The sequence below is a fragment of the Mus caroli genome, chromosome 1 (genome assembly GCF_900094665.2).
Source record: "Mus caroli chromosome 1, CAROLI_EIJ_v1.1, whole genome shotgun sequence".
Lineage (NCBI taxonomy): Eukaryota > Metazoa > Chordata > Mammalia > Rodentia > Muridae > Mus > Mus caroli.
This window is the reverse complement of record NC_034570.1, coordinates 4,194,452-4,220,801: the sequence shown is the minus strand read 5'-3', so window position 1 is coordinate 4,220,801 and position 26,350 is coordinate 4,194,452.

Sequence of the window (26,350 nt, the reverse complement as noted above, 5' to 3'; positions counted from 1 at the left end):
GCAAACTTTATATGCCCCAATATAGGGGAATGCCAGGGCCAAAAGAATGGGAATGGGTGGGTAGGGAAGTGGGGGGCGCTATGGGGGACTTTTGGGATAACATTGGAAATGTAATTGAGGAAAATATGTAATAAAAATATTAAAAATTAAAAAAAAATCTACCAAGAAGAACTCTCAATTCTCAATATCAATGCTCCAAATGTAAGGGCACCCAATATTCATTAAGAAACTTTACTAAAGGTCAAAGGACACAGTATACCTCACAAAATAATAGTGGAAGACATCAACACCCGACTCTCATTAATGTACAGATCATGGATTCACAAACTAAACAGAGACAGAGTGAAACAAACAGACGTTATGGACCAAATGGATTTAACAGATATCTATTAAATCATTCCAAATAAAAAATCTACACATTCTTTTCAGCAACCCATGGTATCTCTCCAAAACTGACCATATAATCAGTCACAGAACAGATCTCAACACATAAAAGAAGAATGATATAATCCCTTGCTTTCTATGAGAACAAAAGAGGCTAAATCTGGTCTTCAATAGAAAGAAAAACAACAGAAAGCCTACATACTAATGGAAGCTGAACAATTCTCTGTTCAATAACTTTGTCAAGAAAGAAATTAAAGAATTTTTGGAATTTAATTAAAAAGAAGGTACAAAATACCTTATGGGACACAATAAAAGAAGTGCTAAGAGGAAAAACTCATAGCTGTGAGTACATCCAAAAAGAAACTGGAAAGAGCATAAACTAGCAGCTTAACCACACAACTGAAATCTCTACAACAAAAAGGAGCACATACACCCAAGAGAAAGAGATGGCAGAAAATAATCAAGCTCAAGGCTGAAATCAACCAAGTAGAAACAGAAAGAACTATATAAAGACTTAACAAAATAAGGACCTGGTTCTTTGAGGAAAATAAAAAAAGATAGATAGATAAGCCCTTAGCCAGACTAAAAGTAGGGCATAGAGACACTATCCAAATTACCAAAATCATGAAAGGGGAGAGATTACAGAAAATGATGAAATTTTTAAAAATCATGAGATCCTACTACAATAGTCTATACTCAACAAAATTGGAAAACTTGGGTGAAATTCACAATTTTCTAGATAAATACCATATAAACCAAAGTTAAATCACGATCATATAAAGCATCTAAACAGTCCTATAAGCACTAAAGGAATAAAAACAGTCATTAAAAGTAAGTCTCCCAACCAAAAAAAAAAAAAAAAAAGCCCAGAACCAGATGGGTTTAATGCAGAATTTGTTCAGACCTTCAACGAAGACCTAATACCAATACTCTTCAAACTATTCCACAAAGTAGAAACAGAAGGAACACTACACAATTCGTTCTATGAAGCCATAGTTACTCTGATATCAAATCCTCAAAAAGAATCAAAAAAGCCAGAGAGCTTCAGACCAAATTCCCTAATGAATGTTGATACAAAAATACTCAATACCGTACTCACAAACTGAAACAAAGAATACGCCAATTCAATTATTCCTCAAGATCAAGTGTGCTTCATCCCAGGGATGCAAGGATGGTTCAATATACAGAAATCCATCAATGTAATCCCCTACCTAAACAAACTCAAAGAAAAAAATAACAACATAATCACTTATTTAGATGCTGAAAAAGCATTTGACAAAATTCTCCATCCCTTCCTGTTAAAAGTCTTAGATAGACCAGGAATTAATGGCCCATACCTAAACATAGTAAAAGCAAAATAGAGCAAATCAGTAGCCAACGTCAAACTAAGTGAAGAGAAACTTGAAGCAAGCCCAATAAAATCACAGACTAGACAAGACTGCCTACTCTCTCCCTATCTATTCACTATAGTAGTTGAATTTCTAGCTAGAGCAATTAGACAGCAACAGGAGGTCAAAGGGATACAAATTGAAAAAGAAGAAGTCAAAAACATCACTATTTGCAGATGATATGATAGTATACATAAGTGATACCAAAAACTCAACTAGAAAAGTATTACTCCTTCAGCAAAGTGGATGGATACAAAATTAACTCAAACAAATCAGTATCCTTCCTCAACTCAAAGAATAAACAGGCTAAGAAAGAAATTAGGGAAATACATCATTTACAATAGTCACAAATAATATGAAATATCTTGGTGTGATGCTAACCAAGGAAGTGTAATATCTGTATGACAAGAACTTCAAGTCTCTGAAGAAACAAATTGAAGAAGACCTAAGAAGATAGAAAGAATTCCCATGCTCATGGATATTCAGGAATAATATAGTAAAAATGGCCATCTTACCAAAAGTAATTTTCAGATTCAATGCAATCCTCATCAAAATTCCAACTCAATTCTTCATACAGTTAGAAAAAGAAATTCTCAAATTCATTTTGAATTACTAAAAACCCAGCTTAGTGAAAACTATTCTCAACAATATTAGAACTTCTGTGGGAATAACCATTCCTGACCTCAAGTGGTACTACAGAGCAATAGTGATAAAAACTGCATGGTATTGGTACAGTGACAGACAGGTAGATCAATGGAATAGAACTGAAGACCCAGAAATGATCCCACACAGCTATGGTTGCTTGATCTTTGAGGAAGGAGCTAAAACCATTCAGTAGATAAATAACAGCATTTTCAAAAAATGGTGCTGGTTCAACTGGCAGCTAATATGTAGAAGAATGCAAATTGATCTATTCTTTTCTCCCTGTACAAACCTCAAGTCCAAGTGCATCAAGGACTGCCACAGAACACCAAATACACTGAATCTAATAGAGGAAAAAGTGGGGGAAGAACCTCGAACATATGAGCACAGGGGAGAAATTCCTGAACAGAACACCAATGGCTTGTGCTGTAAAATCAAGAATCGACAAATGGGACCTCACAAAACTGCAAATCTTCTGTAAGGCAAAGGAAACTGTCAATAAAACAAAAAGGCAACCAACAGATTGGGAAGGAATCTTTACCAACCCTAAATCTGATAGAGGGCTAATATCCAATATATACAAAGGATTCAAGAAGTTACACTCCAGAAAACCAAATATCCTTACTAAAAATGGGGTGCAGAACTAAACAAGGAATTCTCAACTGAGTAATAACAAATGGTTGAGAAGTACCTAAAAAAAAAAAAAATTCAACATCCTTAGTCATCAGGGAAATACAAATCCAAACAACCCTGAGATTCCTCCTCAGACCAGTCAGAATGACTAAGATCAAAAAACTCAGATACTAGCAGATGCTGGCAGTGTGATATGGAGAAAGTGGAACACCCCATTGTTGGTAGGATGGCAATCTGGTACAAGCCCTGTGGAAATCAGCCTGGTGTCTGCTCAGACAATTGAACATAGTAATACCTGAGGACCCAGCTATACCACTCCTGAGCATAAACCCAGAAGATGTTCCAACATATAATTAAGACACATGCTCAAATATGTTCATAGCAGCCATGTTTATAATAGCCAGAAGCTGGAAACAACCCAAATATCCCTCAAATTGATACATAAAATGTGGTACATTTATACAATGGAATACTACTCAGCTATTTAAAGCAATGAATTCATGAAATTTATGGAGGGAGCAACAATGCCAACAGGCAAGACCCACCCTGGAGCACCACGGGACTGGACACCAACCAAATAATAAACATGGAGGGACCAATGGCATTGGCTCATATGTGGCAGAGGATGGCCTTGTTGGATGTCAGTGGGCCTGAGGGTGCCTGATGTCCCAGTGTAGGGCAATACCAGGGCAGGAAGACAGGAATAGCTACATTGGTAAGTAAGCACCCTCATAGAGGCAGGGTAAGGGGGGATGGGATAGGGGATTTCTGAAGGGGAGACCTGGAAAGGGGAAAACATTTGAAATGTTAATGTAGAAAATATCCAATAAAAAAAAAAGAAATACTCTTTCAATGGTCTCTTTCTGGGTTTCTGGCTTTTTATAGAAACTTCAAATTGAATACACAAAATTAGAGTTTGTAATTTCAACTTACACAGGAAGAAGAACCTGTGACATTCAATTTTTATGAGCCACCTTACTCTGNAATTTCTTTCATTTTTATCCTTTACTAGAATTTTTTCTTTTTTATTCATGTTTTATTGAATATTTTATTTATTTATATTTCAAATGTTATCCCCTTCGTTATCCCCGCTCCCAGAACTCCCCTATCCCACCCCACCTCCTCCTTCTTCTATGAGGGTGTGCCACCCTACCACCCAACCACTCCTGCTTCCCCACCCATGCATTCGCCTGTGGGGTATCACGATTTCACAGGACCAAGGGCTTCTTCTCCCATTGATGCCTGACAAGGCCATCCTTTGCTACATATATGGCAGAAGCCATGGTTGCCTCCATGTGTGCACTTTGGTTGGTGGTTTAGACCCTGGGTGATCTGGTTGTTTGATATTGTTCTTCCTATGGAGTTGCAAACCCCTTCAGTTCCTTTAGTCCTTTCTCTTACTCCTCCACTGAGGACCCTGTGATCAGGTCAATGGTTGGCTATGAGTATTCACCTCTACATATGTCAGGCTATGGCAGAGCCTCTCAGGAGACAGTTATATCAGGCTCCTGTCAACACGTATTTCTTGGCATCCACAATAGTTTCTGCGATTTGTGACAGTATATGGGATGGATCCCCAGGTGGTGCAGTCTCTGGATAGCCTTTCCTTCAGGCTCTGCCTCATACTTTGTCTCCATATTTGCTCCTGTGAGTATTTTATTACCCCTTCTAAGAAGGACCAAAGAACCCACACTTTAGTATTTCTTCTTCTTGAGTATCATGTCATCTGTGAATTGTATCTTGGGTATTCTGAGCTTCTGGGCTAATTCCACTTATCAGTGAGTACATACAATATGTGTTCTTTTGTGATTGTGTTACCTCACTCAGGATTATATTTTCTAGTTCCATCCATTTGCCTAAGAATTCCATGAATTCATTGTTTTTAATAGCCTAATAGTACTCTATTGTTTAAATGTACCACATATTCTGTATCCATTCCTCTGTTGAGGGACATCTGGGTTGTTTCCAGTTTCTGGCTATTATACATAAGACTGCTATAAACATAGTGGACCAAATGTCCTTGGTATATGTTGGAGCAACTTTCTTTAGAGATGAATAAAATCACATTCTGCACCTGTACCATATTTTGTTGTTTTTTTTCCATCAATTTATGGAAAGCTGTTTTGATCTTCTAGTTACTGTGTGCTTTGAGTTTTAGCAAACCTTCTTTAATGAATGTGGATGCACTTGCATTTGGAGCAGAGATGTTCAGAATTGAGAAATCATCTTGGTAAATTTTAACTTTGATGAGTTATGAAGTGACCCTCCTTATCTTTTTTGAGAACTTTAGGTTGAAAGCCGATTTTATTTGATATTAGAATGACTACTCCAGCTTGTTTCTTGGGACAATTTGCTTGGAAAATTGTTTTCCAGCCTTTTACTCCAAGGTAGTGTCTGTATTTGTCCCTGAGATGGGTTTCCTGTATGCAGCAAAATGTTGGGTCCTGTTTATGTAAATAGTCTGCGAGTCTATGTCTTTCACTGGGCAATTGAGTCCATTGATATTAAGAGATATAAAGGAAAAGTCATTGTTGCTTCCTGTTATTTTTTGTTGTTAGAGTTGGAATTCTGTTCATATGCCTATCTTCTTTAGGTTTGCTGAAGGATTACTTTCTTGCTTTTTCTCGAGCTTAGTTTCCCTCATTGTGTTGAAGTTTCTCCTTATTACCCTTTGAAGGGCTGAATTTGTGGAAAGATATTGTGTAAATTTGTTTTATCTTGGAATATCTTAGTTTCTCCATCTATGGTAATTGAGACTTTTGCTGGGTATAGTAGCCTGGGATGACATTTGTGTTCTCTTAGGGTCTGTATGACATATGCTCAGGATCTTCTGGCTTCCATATTCTCTGGGAAGAAGTCAGCTGTAATTCTAATAGGTCTGCCTTTATATGTTACTTGACTTTTATCCCTTACTGCTTTTAATATTCTTCTTTGTTTTGTGCATTTGGTGTTTTAATTATTATGTGACAGAAGGAAATTCTTTTCTGGTCCAGTCTATTTGGAGTTCTGTAGGCTTTTTGTATGTTCACAGGCATCTTTTTCTTTAAGTGGAAGTTTTCTTCTATAATATTTTGAAGATATTTACTGCCCCTTTAAGTTGGAAATCTTCCTTTTTGTGTATAGCTATTATCCTTAGGTTTGGTCTTCTCATTGTTTCCTGGATTTCCTGGATGTTTTGGGTTAGTATCTTTTTGCATTTTGCATTTTCTTTGGTTATTGTGTCAATGTTTTCTATGGTATCTTCTGCACCTGAGATTCTCTCTTCTATCTCTTGTATTCTGCTCTTGTATACATGCATCAATGGCTCCTGACTTCTTTCCTAGACTTTCTATTTTCAGAATGTTCTGCCTTTGTGATTTCTTTATTGGTTCTACTTCCATTTTTAGATCTTGGATGATTTTGTTCAATTCTTTCACCTGATTGGATGTGTTCTTATGCATTTCTTTAAGGGAGTTATTTCCTTCTTATAGTACTCCATCATCATCATGAGAAGTGACTTTAGATCCATATCTTGATTTTCTGGTGCAATAGTTTATCCAGTACTTGCTATGGTGGGAGAGTTTGGTTCTGATGATGCCAAGTAACTTTGGTTTCTGTTGCTTCTGTTCTTACACTTGCCTCCTGCCATCTGATTATCTCTAGTGCTTGCTGTCCTCAATATATCTGATTGGAGCCTGTCTTTCCTGTGATCCTTGTGATTCAGAACTCCTCAGAGTCCATCTTTCTCTGTGATCCTGTTATTCCAGGATCCTGTGAATCTGAGATTCTGGGTGTGTCAGAGTTCTTGGCAGTCAAGCTTCTTCTGAGCCCCTGAGGTCCTGGTGTGACCAAGCTCCTGGGATCCTAGGATCCTGGAATCCTAAGATCCTAGGAGTGTTACAGTGCTTGGAAGTGGTATCTCCTCTGGGAACCATGGGGCTGTCTGCTATGTTAGAAACCAAGGTAGACCAGCACCGACAAGAAGGAACCCAAGCTCCTGATTAGGTAGGTTTCCTGTATTCCTTCTCCTGGTTGTACAGGTTCGTCACCATTGTTTTGGAACAAATGTTGTGTTCCACTCACTCAGGATCCTAAGATCCTGGGCATGCTAGGGCACCTGTGGCATGGAGAGTCTTCTGGAAATGATGGGACCATCTGCTGATTTCATGCCCAAAGTGGCCAGGAGCTGGTGCTGACTGGAAGGGGTTCTCTCCACTTTCTTTTCTTTTGGTTTCAGAGTATCTGGATTTATGTGGACATCCTTGATCCACTTGGACTTGAGCTTTGTACAAGGAGATAAGAATGGATCAATACTCTACTCAGTGAAAGCTTAGTCAATGAATACATAAAGAAAGAAATTACAGAATTTTTAAGAGTTCAATGAAAATGTATGTACAATATACCCAAACTTATGGGAAACAAAGTAAGTAGTGCTAAGAGGAAAACTCGTAGCTCTGATTGCCTCCAAAAAGAGACTGGAGAGAGCATACATTAGGAGGTTGGCAGCATATCTGAAAGTTCTAGAACAAAAAGAAGCAAATGTAACCAAGAGAGTAGTAGATGGCAGGAAATAATCAAACTCATGGCTGAAATCTAACAAATACAAACAAAAAGAACTATACAAAGAATCAAGCAAACTAAGAGCTGTTTATTTTAGAAAATGAACAGGATAGATAAACCCTTAGCGAAATTAAGCAGAGAGCATAGAGACAGTATCCGATTTAACAAAGTGAGAAATGAAAAGGGAGGAGTGGGCAGTGGTGGTGCATGACTTTAATCCCAGCACTTGGGAGGCAGAGGCAAGCAGATTTCTGATATGGAGGCCAACCTGGTCTACAGGTTGAGTTCCAGGACAGCCAGGTCTACACAGAGAAATCCTGTATCAAATAAAATAAAGGAGAACAAAAAGGAATGAAAAGGGAGACATTACAACAGAAACAGAGGAAAACAAAAAAAATTATCAGATCTTACTACAAAAGCATATACTGAACAAACTGGAAAATCTGGATGAAATGGACAATTTTCTAGATAGATATCAAGTACCAAAGTTAAATCAGGATCAGATAAATGATCTAAACAGTCCTAGATCCCCGAAAGGAATAGAATCATTCATTAAAAGTCTCCCAACCAGCCCTGAACCAGATGGCTTTAGTGCAGAGTTCTATCAGACCTTCAAAGAAGACCTAATACCAATACTCCTCAAACTATTCCACAGAATAGAAACAGAAGGAACACTACTCAATTTGTTCTATGAATCCACAATTACTCTGACATCTAAACCACACAAAGACCCAACAAAGAAAGAGAACTTCAGATCAATTTCCCTCATGAATATTGATGCAAAACAACTCAATAAAATTCTTGCAAACCAAATCCAAGAACACATTAAAATCATCCATCATAATCAAGTACACTTCATCCCAAGGATGCAGAGGTGGTTCAATATATGGAAATTCATCAATGTAATCCGCTACATAAAAAACTCAAAGAAAACAACCATAAGAACATTCCATTAGATGCTGAGAATGCATTTTACAAAACCCAACACCCATTCATGATAAAAGTCTTGGAAAGATCAGGAATTCAAGGCCCATACCTAAACAGAGTAAAAGCAATATACAGCAAACCAAAAGCCAACATCAAACTAAATGGAGAGAAACTTGAAGCAATCCCACTAAAATCAGGGACTAGGCATGGCTACCCACTCTCTCCCTACCATTTCAATATAGTCCTTGAAGTCCTGGCAAGAGCAATTAGACAACAAAAGGAGGTCAAAGGAAAACTAGTTAGAAAGGAATAAGTCAAAATGTCACTATTTGCAGATGACATGATAATATATTTAAGTGATCCCAAAAATTCCATCAGAGAACTTGTAGACCTGATAAACAACTTCACCAAAGTATCTGGATATAAAATTAAGTCTACAAAATCAGGGGACTTCCTCTACTCAAAGGATAAACAGGCTGAGAGAGAAATTAGGGAAACAACACCCTTCACAATATTCACAAATAGTATAAAAATACCTTGTTGTGGCTCTAACACATGACACAGTGACAAGAACTTCAAATCTCTGAAGAAAGGAATCTAAGAAGATCTCGGAAGCTGGAAAGATTTCCTATGCTCATGAACTGACAGGATTAATATAGTAAAAGTGGCCATCTTGCCAAAAGCAATCTACAGATTCAGTGCAATCCTCCATAAAAATTCCAACCCAATTCTTCACAGAGTTAGAAAGAGCATTTTGCAAATTATCTGGAATTACAAAAAAATCTAGAATAGCAAAAACTATTATCAACAATAAAAGAACTTCTGGAGAAATCACCATTCCTGACCTCAAGCTGTACTACAGAGCAATAGTGATAAAAACTGCATGGTACGGTACAGTAACAGGCAAGTAGATCAATGGAATAGAATTGAAGACCCAGAAAATGAACCCATACACCTATAATCACTTGATCTTTGACAAAGTAGCTAAAACTATTCAGTAGAAAAAAGACAGTAGTTTCAACAAATAGTGCTGGTCCAACTGGTGGTTATCATGTAGAAGAATATACAATGAAATAATCTTAGTTAAACAATAGTGTGTGACATTTTAATTGCTTACTGTGGTTGGGATTTATTGTATCAAAATTGTAAGTAATAATACATCCCCTCAACTATCCTAGACTGTATTTAAAAATACAGACCCACAAATGGAATTAAGGTAAGGGTAGCCTCTTATCTAAGTCGATTGGTGCCCTTATAAAAAGCGATCTGATAGTGACACACATGGAGGGAAGACTATGTATAGACATAGAAATGGGCAAGCCACATCCCACAGGACCAGCTCTGGGGTCTCAGATTCACAGTTAAAGAGTAGTGTGAGATGACATTTTTGCCATGCTTTTACCTGTGTCATATCAACTTTAGCAATTTAATCAAAGCATCATCAGTATGAAACTTATCCTTTTCAATGACTTTCCTGTTCTTTGTATTTTACCTATGGATCATTATCTCTCCTTAGAGAATGTTCCTCCAAATGATTCTGAGCTTATCATTTTGTTAAATACCATATCATAATTTCAAACACTGGCAAGTAGTAGCAAATATCCTCATGTCTAAAAACTTTTTGTGAGAAACTATTGAACAAAAAGTGTACCTTGAGGACCATAAAATTGATTACCTATATAAAATGGTTATTAAAGTTTTGTTACTTCAGAGATTGTCAAGTAAGATGGAAGGTAGCAAAGAGGGTTAATAATCCAGAATTTCTATTTTGAAAGATTGTTATATAAGTTTAGTTTGTGTGTCATAAAGAGCACATACATAATGATTTGAGTTCAAGGAAATTACAGAAAAGTGGACATATCTCTAGAGAACATGCCACTTAAATAGTACATGAGTGCAGTTTGAATAAATGCCCTCCCTCATCAGGTTCCCAAGCTGAAGGCTTAATTTTAGCAGCATTTCAGGGAACATGTTAGAAATTTTATGAGACAGAAGTTAGCTAGAGAATGTATATCATGGAGACAGGGTTTTGGGGTATATTGATCACTGCCCTGACTTCTCTTGCTCTATGTAACTGAGCTATCATGATGTGGCATGCTTTAGTTAACAACCCTATCCTACTCGAAAGTCCTGGTTGACTAATAACTCTGAAGGACATTTTTCTTTAAGTGTTTTTGTCAGAAATGTTGGGCATAATGACAAAGACAGTAACAAACTGTATTGTTTTTTAATAAATAGTTCATTCAGATATGTATATGTTTAGGAACATTGAAGTCTGGGACAGGAGATGCTAATAAAGGGCATTTGAGAATTAAAAAACAAGAATGAATTTAGGAAAAGGGAATACCATAATAATTTCAGTATGGACAATACACAAATCATGTAAAAGAGATTAGAAATTAAACAAGAAGTAGAGTGATAGATACACTGTAAAAAGCAAACATAAATTCTAACTTCACTAAGTAAGGAAAACACTTGAAAATAAACAGGATTAGTCTGTATTTTAACAAATTTCTGTTTAAATAGGTTGGAAAGATGTAACTCTTATCATTATAATATCTATACTTAGACTGTATTATTCATTCACTCATTAGTGAGTCCAATCTGAGAACTAAAGGAAACTCAGAGGTGATGAGATTGAAGCAAAGTGAAGTTTTATGAGAGAATAGTATTGAAATGGAAATAGTGCATCGTTGATGTTGGATTATATGTGGCAGGAAAACTGTAGGCATATGACAGAAATTGAGGAAATGTAGAGATTGAAAGAAGTAAGATAAATTACATCATACACTTTAAACAGAACTCATTGGTGCAATAATGATTAATAGGAATGATATATGTCTGAGTGTTTTTTAATAAAGTTGTGTAGACTGAGTTTGGCAGTTTTTCATGAGTTATCATTAGGCACTGATGTATGATCCCATTGGAATTTTTTTTATTTTTTCCCTTAGTTAAGTAAAAGTGACAATTCTGATCTTGATAATTTAACATTTCCAAACATATATATTTTGTAATATCTGTAGCATATTACCAATGTGAAGAGGCTTAATATTTGGGTTACAAAAGTAGTGAACTTGAAGATGATATAGCAAAACTCAGCTTGGAAGCAGGACAGATAGCATTCTATCAAAACTCGATGTGAACTAACCAATCCATTACTTAAGTTGAATTGTGATAAGGGGTATAAATGACAAGGCTTTTCGGAGATTTTGCTTGTTATATCTAAGAAGATTATAGTCATTATTCCTTATATAACTACAAATAAAACATGGAAATATTAGTAATAAATTGTCTCAATTACATGCTCGTTCTATGATAAAAATATCTTGACAAATGCGATTTAGGAGGGAACGAGATTACTTTTGCTGAGAGTTTCAAAGTGACACAATCCATTATTGAGGGAAAGACATATGGCTGGCTGGAGCAGCAACCTGTGAGCACATATTGTATTTGTACTCAGAAAGCAGACAGAACTTTCAGACTTAAGTGAAGCCCACTCATTCCAATAAGGCTACACAAATTTTGTATTATTAATTTTGCTGACTATACTTTCCCAGAATCAGTCAACTGTCATCAGCTCAGTGGAGTCTGGAAACTTCGACTGGCATGATTTTTGTTCAGGTCTTTTTCAGACAACCACAGGTACTATGAGTTCTGAGTGCAGAGAACAAGTAATGTCCAGAAGATGCAATTTTATCACAGTCCCTCTCAATCTCTGGCTCTTTCCATCTTTCTACTGTCTTTCTATTCCTTCTTCTGTGATGTTCCCTGAGCCTTAATGTTAGATGGTATCATATAAATATCCCATTTATGGCTGAGTCTTAAACCTTTAAAGGTTCCACAAACTTCCCAAATGGCACTGCTAACAAATGGTAAGTGTTCAAATTAATGAGCCTGTTACAATTCTTTCTATTCAAAACACAACATGAATAAGTGTTAAAAAGCCTAAAGGAAAATATGATTCCAAATATATAAAAATTAGTAAAGGTATTATGTCCACTGTAAAGGTTAAAAGTATAGGAAAAAAACCAAATGTTTAATGTCTGAAAACACATTAAATAAGGAAAATAAAACAATACAAAAACAAAAACCAAACAAAAAACCACCACCACCACCACCACCACCACCACCACCACCACCATTACCAAAAACAAGAACAACACAACAAGAAAAACAAGAAGCGAAACATTAGTTCTCTATCCTGCTATTTGCTCACTGGTATTGCACAGAAACACATTTACCTTTCATAGGCTTATCCCGGGTTGGTTCTTTATCCTGTAACTTTGCTCAACTTGCATTTTTATTTTAGGATTTCTGAGACTTTTTTCTTCTTTGTTTTCTTCTCTTGACAGCTCCTCAACATTTTCTACATGGATAACTAGATTATCTAAAAATGGTGTTATATTTTCATTCCCAATCCTTATGCCCTTTCATTTTTTTTGCCTTATCTCACTTCCAATAATGAGTTGAATAAAGCAGCCTAGAATAGTTAACTATCTGCCTGTGATTGGTCAGGTCTTATGTCTTGCCTGTGGCTTTTAGGATGCTCTTTTTATTATATTCTGTTTTCACAGATTGGACTGTGTGTCTTAGCAGCAAGGTGAGGATTGTTCCTGTCTGTATATGCCTTCCAACACTAACAGCACAAGTGTTATTTGTTACTATTGAAGTTTTCCTAGAGGGTTCCAAAGAACTATTCATCAATTTCTGCCATTTTCTCTGTCTGAGACTGTGAGACTTAGTACTTTTCAGAGTTCAAAAGATCATTGTACTTCTTCTTCTTCTTTTTTTTTTTTGAAAGTAAAACAATTTATTGATATAGTAGTGCTTAATTATATATGTATAATTGATTATTTTATTTTGGTGATTCAAGAACAAATAACCTTATACAAGAGAGCAAAACAACACCAAAATGTATGCAAGTTTTCTATGAATTCATCAGTAACATATTCAACACCATTAGCTCCTGAGTTTACACCACAGTGCCAGTTCAAATTCCACTGTCATTGTCATACAGAAGGGCAAGAGCATGGTGGTCACTGATTTTAGAGAGCAAAGTATCTTGAAGGAATTAGAATTTGAGTTGATCTTTAAGATGGGATTCTGACAAATAAAAAAAGACAGTTCTGCAGGGACTGGAACATTGGGGTGAAGCAGAGACACACCTTGAAGGTTAGTAATGGTCAATCTGGCATTGCTATTCATTAGCCGTATGGTCCCAATTATTCTTTAAAACTTTTCTTTTTCTTTCTGAATTCTTCATTTTATTCTTGAGCCCATCCATTGAACTGTTACATAAGACATACCTTATTAAACTTCTCTGTTAAGAATTTCCCTTAGTAAATGTTCATGGATGAAAAGAAGAGAATAATTATATCACTTCCATGAGGGAGCAGAAGTCCAGACCCCTTTCTTAGGTTCTGTTAGAATGCAAGTAGGTTCTCATTACTACTACTGATGAACTTAGTATACTTTGCTCCTTGTTATGGCTCCATATAAGTAACTGAGTATAGAGCCAAAGAAGTTCTTGTTATTACCCTCCACATACCCTTCCATAAAATTTGGGACTGGGAGAAAGCTACTCCAATTATTACTAGGCAGTGAAGAATGTCCTGCACATCTACAAGGTCTTCGCTAAAAAATCTCAGCAGGACTCTAAAGTGCTAGTTTGAAGTAGCCAGTCAAAAGTCCAGGATATGGTTCTTAACAATAAAAGAACTTCTGAGTGAATCACCATCGCTGACTTCAAGCTGTACTGCAGAGCAATAGTGATAAAAACTACATATTATTGGTTCAGAGACAGACAGGTTGATCAGTGGAATAGAACTTAAGACCCAGAAATAAAACCACACACTTATGGACACTTGATCTTTGACAACAAAGCCAAAAATATACAATGGAAAAAAAGAAAGCATCTTCAATAAATGGTGCTGGTCTAACTGGCAGTCTATATGTAGAAAAATGAAAATAGATGCATATTTATTATCTTGTACAAAGCTCAAGTCCAAGTGGATAGAGGACCTCAACATAAAACCAGATACACTGATTCTAATAGAAGAGAAAGTGGGAAAGAGCATTGAATTCATTGGCATAGGGGGAAGTTTCCTAAACAGAACTCCAACGGTTCAGGCATTAAGAACAAGAATTGATAAATGGGACCTCATGAAACTGGAAAGCTTCTGTAACGCAAAGGACATAGTCAATGGGACAAATCAGCAACCTACAGATTGGGAAAAATCTTCACTAACCCCACATCCAATAGAGAGTTAATAGCCAAAATATATAAAGAACTCAAGAAATTAACCACCAAAAAAATAAACAACCCAATCAAAAAAAATGAAGTATTAAAGTAAACAGAGAATTATCAACAGAGAGAACCTCAAATGGCTCAGAAGCACTTAAAGAAATGTCCAAAGTCCCTATTCATCAGGGAAGCAAACAAACAAACAAACAAACAAAAACAAAAAACAAAAAAATGAAACAAAACAAAACAAAAACAACAACAACAAAACCCCCTGAGATTCCACCTTACACAAATCAGAATGTCTAAGATCAAAAACTCATGTAACAACACATGTTGGTAAGGCTGTGGAGAAAGAGAAACAGTCCTCCATTGTGGGTGGGATAGTAAACTGGTACAAATTAATCTGGAAATCATTCTGGAGATTTCTCAGAAAATTTGAAATAAATCTACCCGAAGATCTAGCATATACCCAGCAGATGTCCCTCCATGCTACAGGAACACATGCTCCACTATGTACATAACAGCCTTATTTGTAATTGCCGGAAGCTGGAAACAACCCAGATGTCCCACTGAAGAATGGATACAGAGAATGTGGTTTATTTATACAATGGAATACTATTCAGCTAACAAGAAGCAAGACATCATGAGTTTTGCAGGCAAAAGGACAGAACTAGAAAATATCATCCTGAGTGAGATAATGCAGACCCAAAAGGAGGGTACTTACTAATAAGTAGATATTAGCCAAAAATATACCCAGGATACAATTCACAGAACTCAGGAAGATTAACAAACCAACAGGCCCAAGTGAATATGCTTCAATCCCACTTGGGAGAGAGAAGAAATTAATCACAGGAGGCAAAGTGATAAAGGATCTACTTGGTAGAAGGGAGGGGGAGAGGAAAAGTGGAACATGATCAGGTGCTGTGGGAGGAACATATGTAAAGCCCTGAGGGCCAGAAAAATGAATGGAAATAGGCAACCTTGGGAGGTGGGAGATGGTGTACCCTCTAGAATATACAAGAGATCCGGGAGGTGAGAGACTCTCAGGGCTCAAAGGGAAGGACCTTAGATGAAATTCCCAACTGTGGGGAGAGGGAACTTGTAGAGTCCACCACCAGTAGAAAGACAGGGTATCAGGTGGAGGGATGGGGTTGTCATCCCACAGTCAAAACCTCTGACCCAGAATTGTTCCTGTCAAAAAGAACAGCAGGGACAAAAATGGAAATGAGACTGAGGGAAAGGAGGTCCAGTGACAGTCCCAATTTGTGATCTATCTCAAGGGTAGGCTCCAAGGCCTGACACTAATACTGATGCTATGGTGTGCTTACAGACAGGAGCATGACAGGCTATCGTCTGAGAGGCCCAACGAGCAGCTAGATGAGACCAATGTAGATATTTATACTGAAACATCGGACTGAAGTCATGGACCCCTGTGGTTGAATCTGGGAAAGGTTGGTTTAAGTCAAGGAAAAGAGCAACCCCATAGAAAGACCAGGAGTCTCTAGTAACCTGAAACCCCATGTTTCCCAGACATTGAGCCACAAACCAGGTCGCATAGACTAGCTGGTCTGAGGCCTCTGACATATAAACAGCAGAAGGCTGCCTGTTGTGGCCTCAGTGAGAGAAGACACACCTAACCATGAAGAGATTTGAGACAACAAGGAGTGAGGAAGCCTGATAGGGTGAGAGTGGTGGGTGTGGGGTATGGGAACATCCTCTTGGAGAAGGAAAAGGAGGAATGGGATGAGGAAAAGTTGGAGGGCAGACCGGAAGGTGAATAGCAAATAGACTGTAAAATAAAGATTTAAGATAGTGAATAAATAAAAATTTAAAAAGTAGCTATCCAGACTTTCCAAGTCACCCACTCATTTTTTTTCTGGTAGAAAACAACATCCCAGTTTCTCAGATATAGCAGCACTGGGTGTGAGGCTAGGATGCTTCAGTGTACTGCAGGAGATAGAAGCAGACTTCTCATTCAGCACTTGCTCAGTTGTTAAGGGTGGGATACACGTTTTTCTGTAGTGTTTGGCCATGACTATTCTCTTAAGTTTATCTACACTGTGATACAAAAAGTCCAAGGTAAGTTTGTTATTTTAAAATAACAGTTAATTTTAGAGGTTCAATGATATATATCTTTTCTTGTTTAAAAAGTAAAATCATTAACTATTTTAGATCCAATTAAGTATAACATCACAATTTACAAAAAATAGTATGTCTGAATGTATTAAATATTTTATGGAACATTTTACAGAATCATGATTAGTTTTAATAAATGATCGGCTTTGGTTTTTTGTTGTTGTTTTGTTTTGTTTTGTTCTTCTGAGACTCACTCAGTTTTGTCACTAAGGCTTTCTATATTTCATGTGCTTATTTTCTTATATTGCTTTGTTTACAATGCTCAATAGCTCTCTGAATTAAGCCATGCTCTGAGTCCTGCATGGTGGTTATCCACAAGTAATGTAAATCTCTATTCATGGTGCCCTGGTGTTTTTGTAACTTGTCCTCACCACTGGAAGGTGAGTAGAATTAAAATAGGTCATAACTAAAGAAGCTCTAAATTCCTTCTGCCACAAAAATTATATTCCTCATAAGGATGGTCCTTGGACAAACTTTCTAAGAAATGAGCAGCTGAGTACAAAGGGCATGAAACAGGGTGGGAAATAAGCCAGTCCAACACAGCGTCCAACACGAGGATGTGAGCTACTTACTGCAGCACAGACTGATGAAACTGATCTAAGTCATGGTTTATTCTAGGTAAGTGCTTTTATACATAATACAAGAATTACAGAGTTAATTTTTCACTGATGATTTTGGTAATACTTGTGTCTGTAGCGCCATAAAAATGGTTATGAGGAAACTAAAAGAAGTTTGTATTAGTCCATTCATAGTGCCAAAATTCTTGTATATGCTAAATTCAGGGGAGAAACTAGGAAAGAAGGCAGCATTGTGTCGAAACTTAAATTGTTTAACCCAAAATGGTTAACTGTAATGTGGAAAGCTAGGCAGGCTTGTTCACAGTGCTAATAATGTGTCTGAAAACCCTTGTGAGATTCTGTTCATCTAGAAGGATATAGCTACAAAATGTCAATGCTTCTGCAGGACACAAGCTGACCTTCCTGTGTGTCAGAACACTGAAAACAGTTCTCCATTCAGAAAATGGTAAGTCAAAAATAAACTGGCGACACCAGTTTTCACTCTAATTTTAACAAACTTGTCACTCATCCTCCTTACAGCTAGGAAACCTCCACAAACTGAAAATCAATGGTTTTTCTGGGAAAAACAGGGCCATAGGACTAAACACATTGCTAAAATCTGAGAAGACAGCTGTGTTTAAAAAGCCACAGCAATTAAAATTTGAGCATAGTTCTTGAGAACAAACTCAGGTGAAAGCACTGTCTTGGTTAATTTTGTGTCAACTTTTAAGATTTATCCACTTAGACTGCATACAACAGAAAAATATAGGTAATATCTGTTGACATTTTGTCCAGGCTCTGCCTGTTAGAAACTTGAAGTTCATCTCCCCTGCTGCCACATGGAGAGTTACATACCTTCATAACCCAAACTTCAGAGAACTGGTAAGCTCCCTCCCAACACTGATCAGCATAAACATCTCCCTGGTTCCAGAGGAGCATTCTTGAGCTTGGAGCCACTCCTGTGCTGCCCTTGAGTCTTTATGACTGTTTTTTTCATTAACCCTTGTTCTAGGACCTCTAACACTTGAGTGATACCATGACCACCATGACCACCATAACCCTACCCCAACCCTCAGCCTCTCTCCCCCCCACCAAGTGATTTTTCTCTTGCTTCCATAGAGAATACCTAAGCTTAGGCAGACTGCTTTCTCACATGAGTCAGGGACTCACACTCATCCATTAGCATCCGTGTGATGATCCAGTGCATCTAGACCTGGCTGGTGTGTCTGTTTTTGTTTATTAGTTACTGAATCTTGTTCTCAGGATGCTGGTATGAACATTATTAATAGTCTTTACTGCGTTGTCCCTACTTACCAGGCATTTCTACATCTAATTCCCAGTACCCAGAAAGGAATATCTCTATGTGGCCACTTAACTGGCATTTTTAAAACAACTCTTTCACTAGTAGGCTTTCCCCTCCCCCTTCATTTTCTTGCCCTGATGCTTATAGTCATTTGCTTTGCTCTCCACTCTCCATGAGAAAAGCAGGTCTCACCCATCCCCCTTGCACTTCTGAGCCATCCCTGAAACAGACACTGCTACTGCTTTCCAATGGCCTTCCGCCCCTGCCCCTGCCCCTGCTCCTGCTCTCTCTCTCTCTCTCTCTCTCTCTCTCTCTCTCTCTCTCTCTCTCTGTCAGGGGCTCCACCCTACTGCCAGCAGCCACAGTTGCCACCACACCTGCCAGGCTGTCCAGTATTTAGTAGCTTGGGAGCTATCACCCTACCCCACATGCTTGCATCCATCCATACCTTGCACCAGCCAGTCCCTATTGCATGCCTGGTGCCTCAGCTGAGCACACTCATTTGCCTGTCTCCCATTCCCTCCTGCTCTCCCTCCTGCAAGCAGGGGACCACCAGGTTGCCTAAGGATGGGTGAACCAGTCCAGTTTGGAAACAGAGCAGGTCAAAATTCCCCTGCTGCTGGATTGTGCCTATGAATAGCCATCTGCTCTCTTTACATTATTTCCAGCAATGTGAGTCAACAGAGCCTTGGCCCTGGCCAGTGTCTCCCAGCTCTTCTGTCTGATACTCTACATTACATTCTCAGTTCTTTCCTGAGGTATGAGCCTTCTCAGTCTGTGGAATGGGCCTGAACCCACCCAGACACATTTGCTTTCTGTCCCTGGGTCAATGCTGCCAGCTTTCTGATTTCTTTCCCTTCTTGTCCACATCAACTCTAAGCCAAGTGTACACTAGGAAATTTGTCTCTTTCTATGTATGTCACTTCATGTGTTTTTCTCTGCTCATACAACCTGGCAAAGTCACTTAACAATTAAGATAAGGTTTTTGTTCTATTTTTCCTTGGTTAAAAATGAATTTTAAACAATATAAAAGTTAAAGATCACTGATTGTGTGTGTGTGTGTGTGTTAGCCTTGTTTTTTTGTTGTTGTTGTTCTTGTTGTTTTTTACACCCATTAAGTTATAGTGTACTCAATTTTCTAACTCAGAATTAGATACTTAATAGATATTGCTCTCAATATTGTCAGAAGTCTGCTAAATGTAACATTAAATGTTTAAGCTTATGCAGACAGAGACTCCTAAAGCCTAACAGTTACCCTCCAAGATCTCTGAGAAGATAATGGGCACAACCAGATTGACCCTGCCCAAGTTGCCATGGTTACCACAGGGACCTGGGAACTGTTTAGGTAATGGACCATAGATAAAAGTCTGTCATTTTAATTAATACATGACTCTTAGATTATAATTTATTTTTCCCCAGACTTCTGACAACATTGACAGCTAAAGTAACTGTAGCTTGAGAGCTAGAAAACAGACGTAACTTCTTACCCTAAGGTAATCCTCCACTATATTTACTCATTAATAAATTCATTAATAAGCTAAGACTGCCAGATTACTTACAGATGTCAAGGTAAATGATAAACAAGTTCAGATGTAAGCTTTCACAGATGTAACCTGCTACTTCCTTACCTAAACTCAGTTTCCAGTGACTAAATGCTTCATATTTCATCTTCTTGCTGTGCCACAGTCCTTATATTATTCAATTGAGTTCTTATAAAATTTTCTGTGGAGAATTGCAGGCTGGTCTCCAGTCGAGCTGAGGTCTGAACCCCGATGGTTATAAATCACCTACATGACACAGTAGGCGTTCCCTCATGCTCCTAGAACTCGAGTCCCTGCCTAATGTACCACCTCCCACAGCCCCCACAAGAGAAGCATGGTCAGTAGTCACATAAGCAATGGCCCAAGCTTCTGACCTTCAGGCTAAACTCCTCCCCAGTTACCTAGCAACAGTGAAGACCATAAAAAGGGGTGCTCACTCCTCACCTCACTCTCTTATACCTCTCTCTTCTCTCACTTCTCTCTCCTCTTCCTTTTCTCTGTCTTCTTTCCTCCTCCTCCTCCTCCTCCTTCCTCTCTCTCTCTCTCTCTCTCTCTCTCTCTCTCTCTCTCTCTCTCTCTCTCTCTCTCTCTCTCTCTCTCTCTCTCTCTCTCTCTCTCTCTCTCTCTCTTTCTCTTTTCTACCTTCTCTCTTTCACCTGCATTTCTATAATAAAGCTCTAAAACCATAGAGTCCTTCAAGTTCAGCTGTGCACTCTGGTCAGTGTTGGGAACTTCTTCCCTCCTTGCTCTCTCCCACAACCCTGGTAGCTTTAGCAAATTAGCTATGGGGGGGGGTGTCCCCAGGCAGGGCTGCCCCTTGACCACCCCCTGAAGAGTGGGATAGAGGAATGCCCACCCAGAGATGAGTGGATAGGGTGGATAGCAGCCTTCCCATGCCTGACTGACCTGAGAACATGGAAACTCTGGCGGGGCGTGGACATCTTTTTCCTTCCTTTCTTTCCCAGGGTCCCAGGGCCCTGCCCCCCTTTTTATTTCGTTCCCAAAAGTTTCCTAACCCTAATAAAACATTTCACTATATAATCAAACTGCATAATCACATATTCAAACTTTAAATTTTCTTTGATAGTCTTTTAATTAAAATTCAAAGTGTTTCTCATGCTAAATCTGCACTACAAGCTATCATGCTCAAATATGTTTCTGTTGGTGGTTTTTTAACTATGGTCTTAATGTATTTCTCATGCCAAACTATATGATCAATTGTATTCACAAAGTCAAGGTTTTGTGTTTCCTTTGTCTCTCAATTATAAACTTAAAATTATTTCTTGTTATGTGTATTCAATCTCCTAGACAGAAGGAAAAAGCCTTTTTTTTCCCTTCTGCTCCACAAAAGGTTTTTGTCTTCCCTAAGCTCATCTTGAAGACTGTTCATGTTGTTAACAAATTTATAATTTTTGTAAACTTATATGCTACAGTAAACCCACTCAGAACAAGCTCTCATGAACCAAAAAGACCCCATCCAGATAAGTATGTTATCTAATCAATACCCTAAAGTTCCCACTTATTGCATATTCCAGAGGGTAGGATTCCTCTCATGTGCCCAGGATTGGGACTTGTCCAATCATACAACCACCAAGACCTAAGTGTTTTAAATGTACATCTAAGAAAAAATTTCTCCCAAACACATACTTAACTTTATTCTCTATCTATAATATATAAATTATATGTGTGAGTGTGTGTGTGTGAGAGTGTGTGTGTGTGTGTGTGTGTGTGTGTGTGTGTTTCAGCATCTTGTCAGCTCAGGATATCCAGGAAAGCTTCAGAGAAACAACTCACAGATGTTCCAATTTTCTCTCACAGACACAGATGTTTCTACTCTATCCTGAACAGCAAGGAACACCCAACTCTCATAAAACTGGAATGCCATATTTATACCCACTTTCCTGGGTCCAAGAGACCATTGCCCCCAAATTAGCATGAAGTAGTAAAAGATCACATTGATAATTTCCCTGTTCCACCATCACCCATTTTCTAATATTTTTTCATTTTTTAATTAAACCAAAATGGGGGACTGATAGCATTTTGTCTAGGCTCCACCCCACAGTTATCTGGCAACTGCCAGGTGTGCCTGATTCACTGTAAAAGGGGCTGCTTGACCTCTCCTTTCTCTCTTGCTCTCTTGCTCCCTTACCCCTCCCTCCATTCCCCTCCCCTTTCTCTCCATGTGATCATGACTCCTCTCTACTCCTCTTCTATTCCTCTATGCTCTCTTTTCTCTTCTCCTTCTCCTTCTCCTTTCTCTCTCTCTCTCTCTCTCTCTCTCTCTCTCTCTCTCTCTCTCTCTCTCTCTCTCTCTCTCTCTCTCTCTCTCTCTCTCTCTCTCTCTCTCTCTCTCTCTCTCTCTCTCTCTCTCTCTCTCTCTCTGCTTCTCTCTAAACTCCCCTCCACATGCACTGAATTGGCTCTGTTATATACTATACTGTCTTGTGGCTGATCTTTCAGGGGGAAGAGATGCCTCAGCATGGGTCCACAGAAACACTCCCTTCCCCCATACCTGACTGCACATAACAATCGTATTTCTGTCTCCTTATCTTTTTATAAACCATAACTATGTCAATGGGGCTCACCTGATCTTTTGGAGGTAAAAAAATAAACAATAACAAAACAAAAACAAAAATAGAAACAAAAAAAAAAGAAAAGAAAGAAAGAAAAAGTTTTTAAAAAAAAAACTAAATAAAGCAAAGCAAAGATTCCGAGGCTGAAGGAATTCTCTTTACATCATTACTTTCATCTGCTTTATCATTACCCTGGGTCTTAGGCTGCCAAATTACAAAGTGAACTTTCCAGCTTCCATTATGTATAAGATGTGGAATGATAAATGAACTCTTATGTGTTAACTGTCAGGTACCTGCATATATAAATCCCACTGAATCCATTTACCCTAAGCTTTTGACTAACAAAAATTTAAGTATAGTTTTGAGAAATTACTAGAGATTGCACTCAGACCCTGTAAAATCTCTCACAGATATTTGTATTCCATGGGCATCCTTGCACATTTTTTTAAATTTTTTATTAGGTATTTTCCTCATTTACATTTCCAATGCTATCCCAAAAGTCTCCCATACCCTCCCCCCCCACTCCCCTACCCACCCACTGGTGGAGCTAGAGAAAGTACCCAAGGAGCTAAAGGGATCTGCAACCTTTGCACATTTATAAGCTTGATCACGGGAAACTTACAAGACTCTCCAAAGGGAAAACCCAAGAATGACCCTACTTGTCTTAAAAGTGGAAGTAAGCAGAACACCCTTTAAGAAATATACCCATCTTTAAGAGTTAGACATTTAATAGAGGAGCAGTGTCTCACTAAACATGTATTGGAGAAACTTCTTTGTGCACCGTATGTTAGTTAAGCTAGGGACCCATATCTGGACAATGTGCAGAGAGGAAGAAACTTTGGAGAACACAGTCTGGAAAGAGGTGACTTCTTCAAACCCTTCCCTTCAAGACTCAGAGATCTATAAGGAGGCAAAAAAAAATTATAAGAATTGGTGGTGTTGTAAGAATTTAAAGAAACAGTGTCCTTCTAGTACAATAAAAGTGATTTAGTGTTCACTCTGGTACTCAGCATTTACTCCTTGTTGTTGGGTTCAGTACAGTTTAATCCTTAGATTTGTTAAGAAGTCTGTATTGATTATTAATTTAATATGTATATATTTCCCCCTGAGCACTGTGTTAACTAGAGCTTGGATTTTTTGCTATGGTTTGGATTCACTTTTCAGTCATTCCAGTTTCAAATTCTGTATTTTAATTTCTTGTATTTTATGCAATCTTTATGAGTAGGATTTTATTTGATCATTTCTTTAATTTCCTAATGTTGTTGGGTATGTGTGACAAATGGCATTCTAATTCATTCAGAGTATGTGTTTTGCATGATTAGCTCTACGGGCTTTTCCTTTATAATCAACATGAAGGATATAGGATCAAAGTATGGATTACAGTTGGGTTTGAGTTCACTTTGCTGCTTCTGGACCTTATTACTTGTCTCTGCCTGTATGTTGTACAGCAATTTTCTCCAAGGTGGAAACATTCCATTTTCCATGGACTCTTCTTAAGACAAAGGGTAAATAAATCAAAATAGCCCAGGAAGTTCAGAAACATGACCAAATTCATTAGGCTCTTCCCTTCCAAGAGTAATCAAAAAGGCTGCTGAAAATCACTCTTTGGCAAACCTTCCTACAAAGATGCAGAGGGCAATAGAGCTGCCTAAAAGAGGTTAAAATAGCTGAACAATATAGAAACAATTCTCTTCAACATGTTGATCTTCCTTCAGGTTGTACAGTGTGTTCCAGGTTTCCAGTTTTCAAGAGCTGTCACTCATACTGGGGTAAGCTTTGGGGACATAGATGTATTAACATCATTTTTGCTCCTGCAAGTAACTCACCACTCAGATTCCTGTAAGTAATGCCAATAAACTTCGCTGGTTCACAAAGTTGTACTTTATTAGTGTCCATACCTTGCCATGTCATCAGATCTCTATCTTGGATGAATAGACCTATGTGTGTCATCTCCCCAGGAAGTCTATCACAGAAAATTGTCACCTTTCATAATAATCTAGTTATCTCTAGATGATACTTGACAAACACATGTACTCTCCTTTCTCTGCCTTTTAATTTTGTAGATGTTGGCATCTTTGATACCTTGCTGAAATTTCCCTTTCTAGAATGATCACATAATCTGCAATTCAGGTCTTTAAGCTTCCTGTGAGTAACCATATACCCTGCAGGACCAGAACAAATCTCATATCAAGTTAGTTTGCATGGACACTTTCAATAGGTAGGTTTTCATTATTTTTACTGCATAGTTATCACTCCAAAGTGCCCTCTTTTCTCTTTTCAAAGATTATCACAACATATGACATGTCAAAATACTGCTAAGTGACAAGGTAGGTTATTGTGGCCACTATTATTTTCTTCTTTGAATTTTTTATACTGAGAATAGATTTGAGATGTTTCTCAAATGATATCTTAGATACTAAACTTGTTCCTCCACACTTTTAACTGCTGCCCCAATCAAAAGGGAGCATCCTTAACAATAGGATCCAGAAAGACACAATCAATACAAGCCAGGAAGACGTCCTCCATGTAAGCCAGGAAAAAATCCTCAGTGTGAACCAGGATGAAATCCTTAGTGTGAGCCAATAGAAAGTCTTGATTATGAGCCAAGGGTACATCATGAGTGTGAGCCAATGGGATTCTGCCAGTACGAGCTGATAGGACATCCTGAGTGTAAGCCAATAGGGTGGCCACAATTTGAGATGGGAGAATATTGTCAGTCTGAGTGAAAGGGATAAGTTCAGGGAGTGTGGGAGATCATTCCCAGGAGGTTCTTCCATCTCAATACTCTTCACCCAGATTCACTTCAGGACGCTTTGGTCATTCTTAGTGCCATGCTCTTCACTGGGCTTCTTTCTATGTGTTATACATGATAAATCACAATCTCTGTCACCATAATAGTTTTCTGCTCTAGAGTTCTTACCCAGCAGTGGATCTACTTGCTTCTGAATTTAAAAAAGGTAAATGAAGTTATTCCAACCAAATAAAGCATGGCAAATATGACTTTGTCAGGCTTGGCCATTCTCTCCAATTCACTCTGCCTTTATACAAACAAACAAACAAACAAACAAACAAACAAACCTCTTAGATTACATTCCTAAATCTAGTCATCAACTTCTACTCCCTTTTTTTGGCCACTTTGACTTCCAAAGACTGACTACCAAGGTCTAGCTATTAAAGTGTTGTAGGCCAGAAATCAAAACCATCCCTTGTTTACTCAGTTAACATGCCCAATCAAAATAAAACATTTTATCCTAACATAGGATTTCCTTCTTTACCTATAAATCATCATTTTTCTATGGACCAGGTCTGTGTCTTGGCTATCCAAAGGCAGTCCTTTTTCCTCTGGGACAAATACCCTTTCTTCCTCACCCTTATGCCCTTTCCGTTTTCACTCATTCTCTATATCCTGTTCCTCCTCCTCCTCTCTCTCTTTCTCTCTCTCTCTCTCTCTCTCTCTCTCTCTCTCTCTCTCTCTCTCTCTCT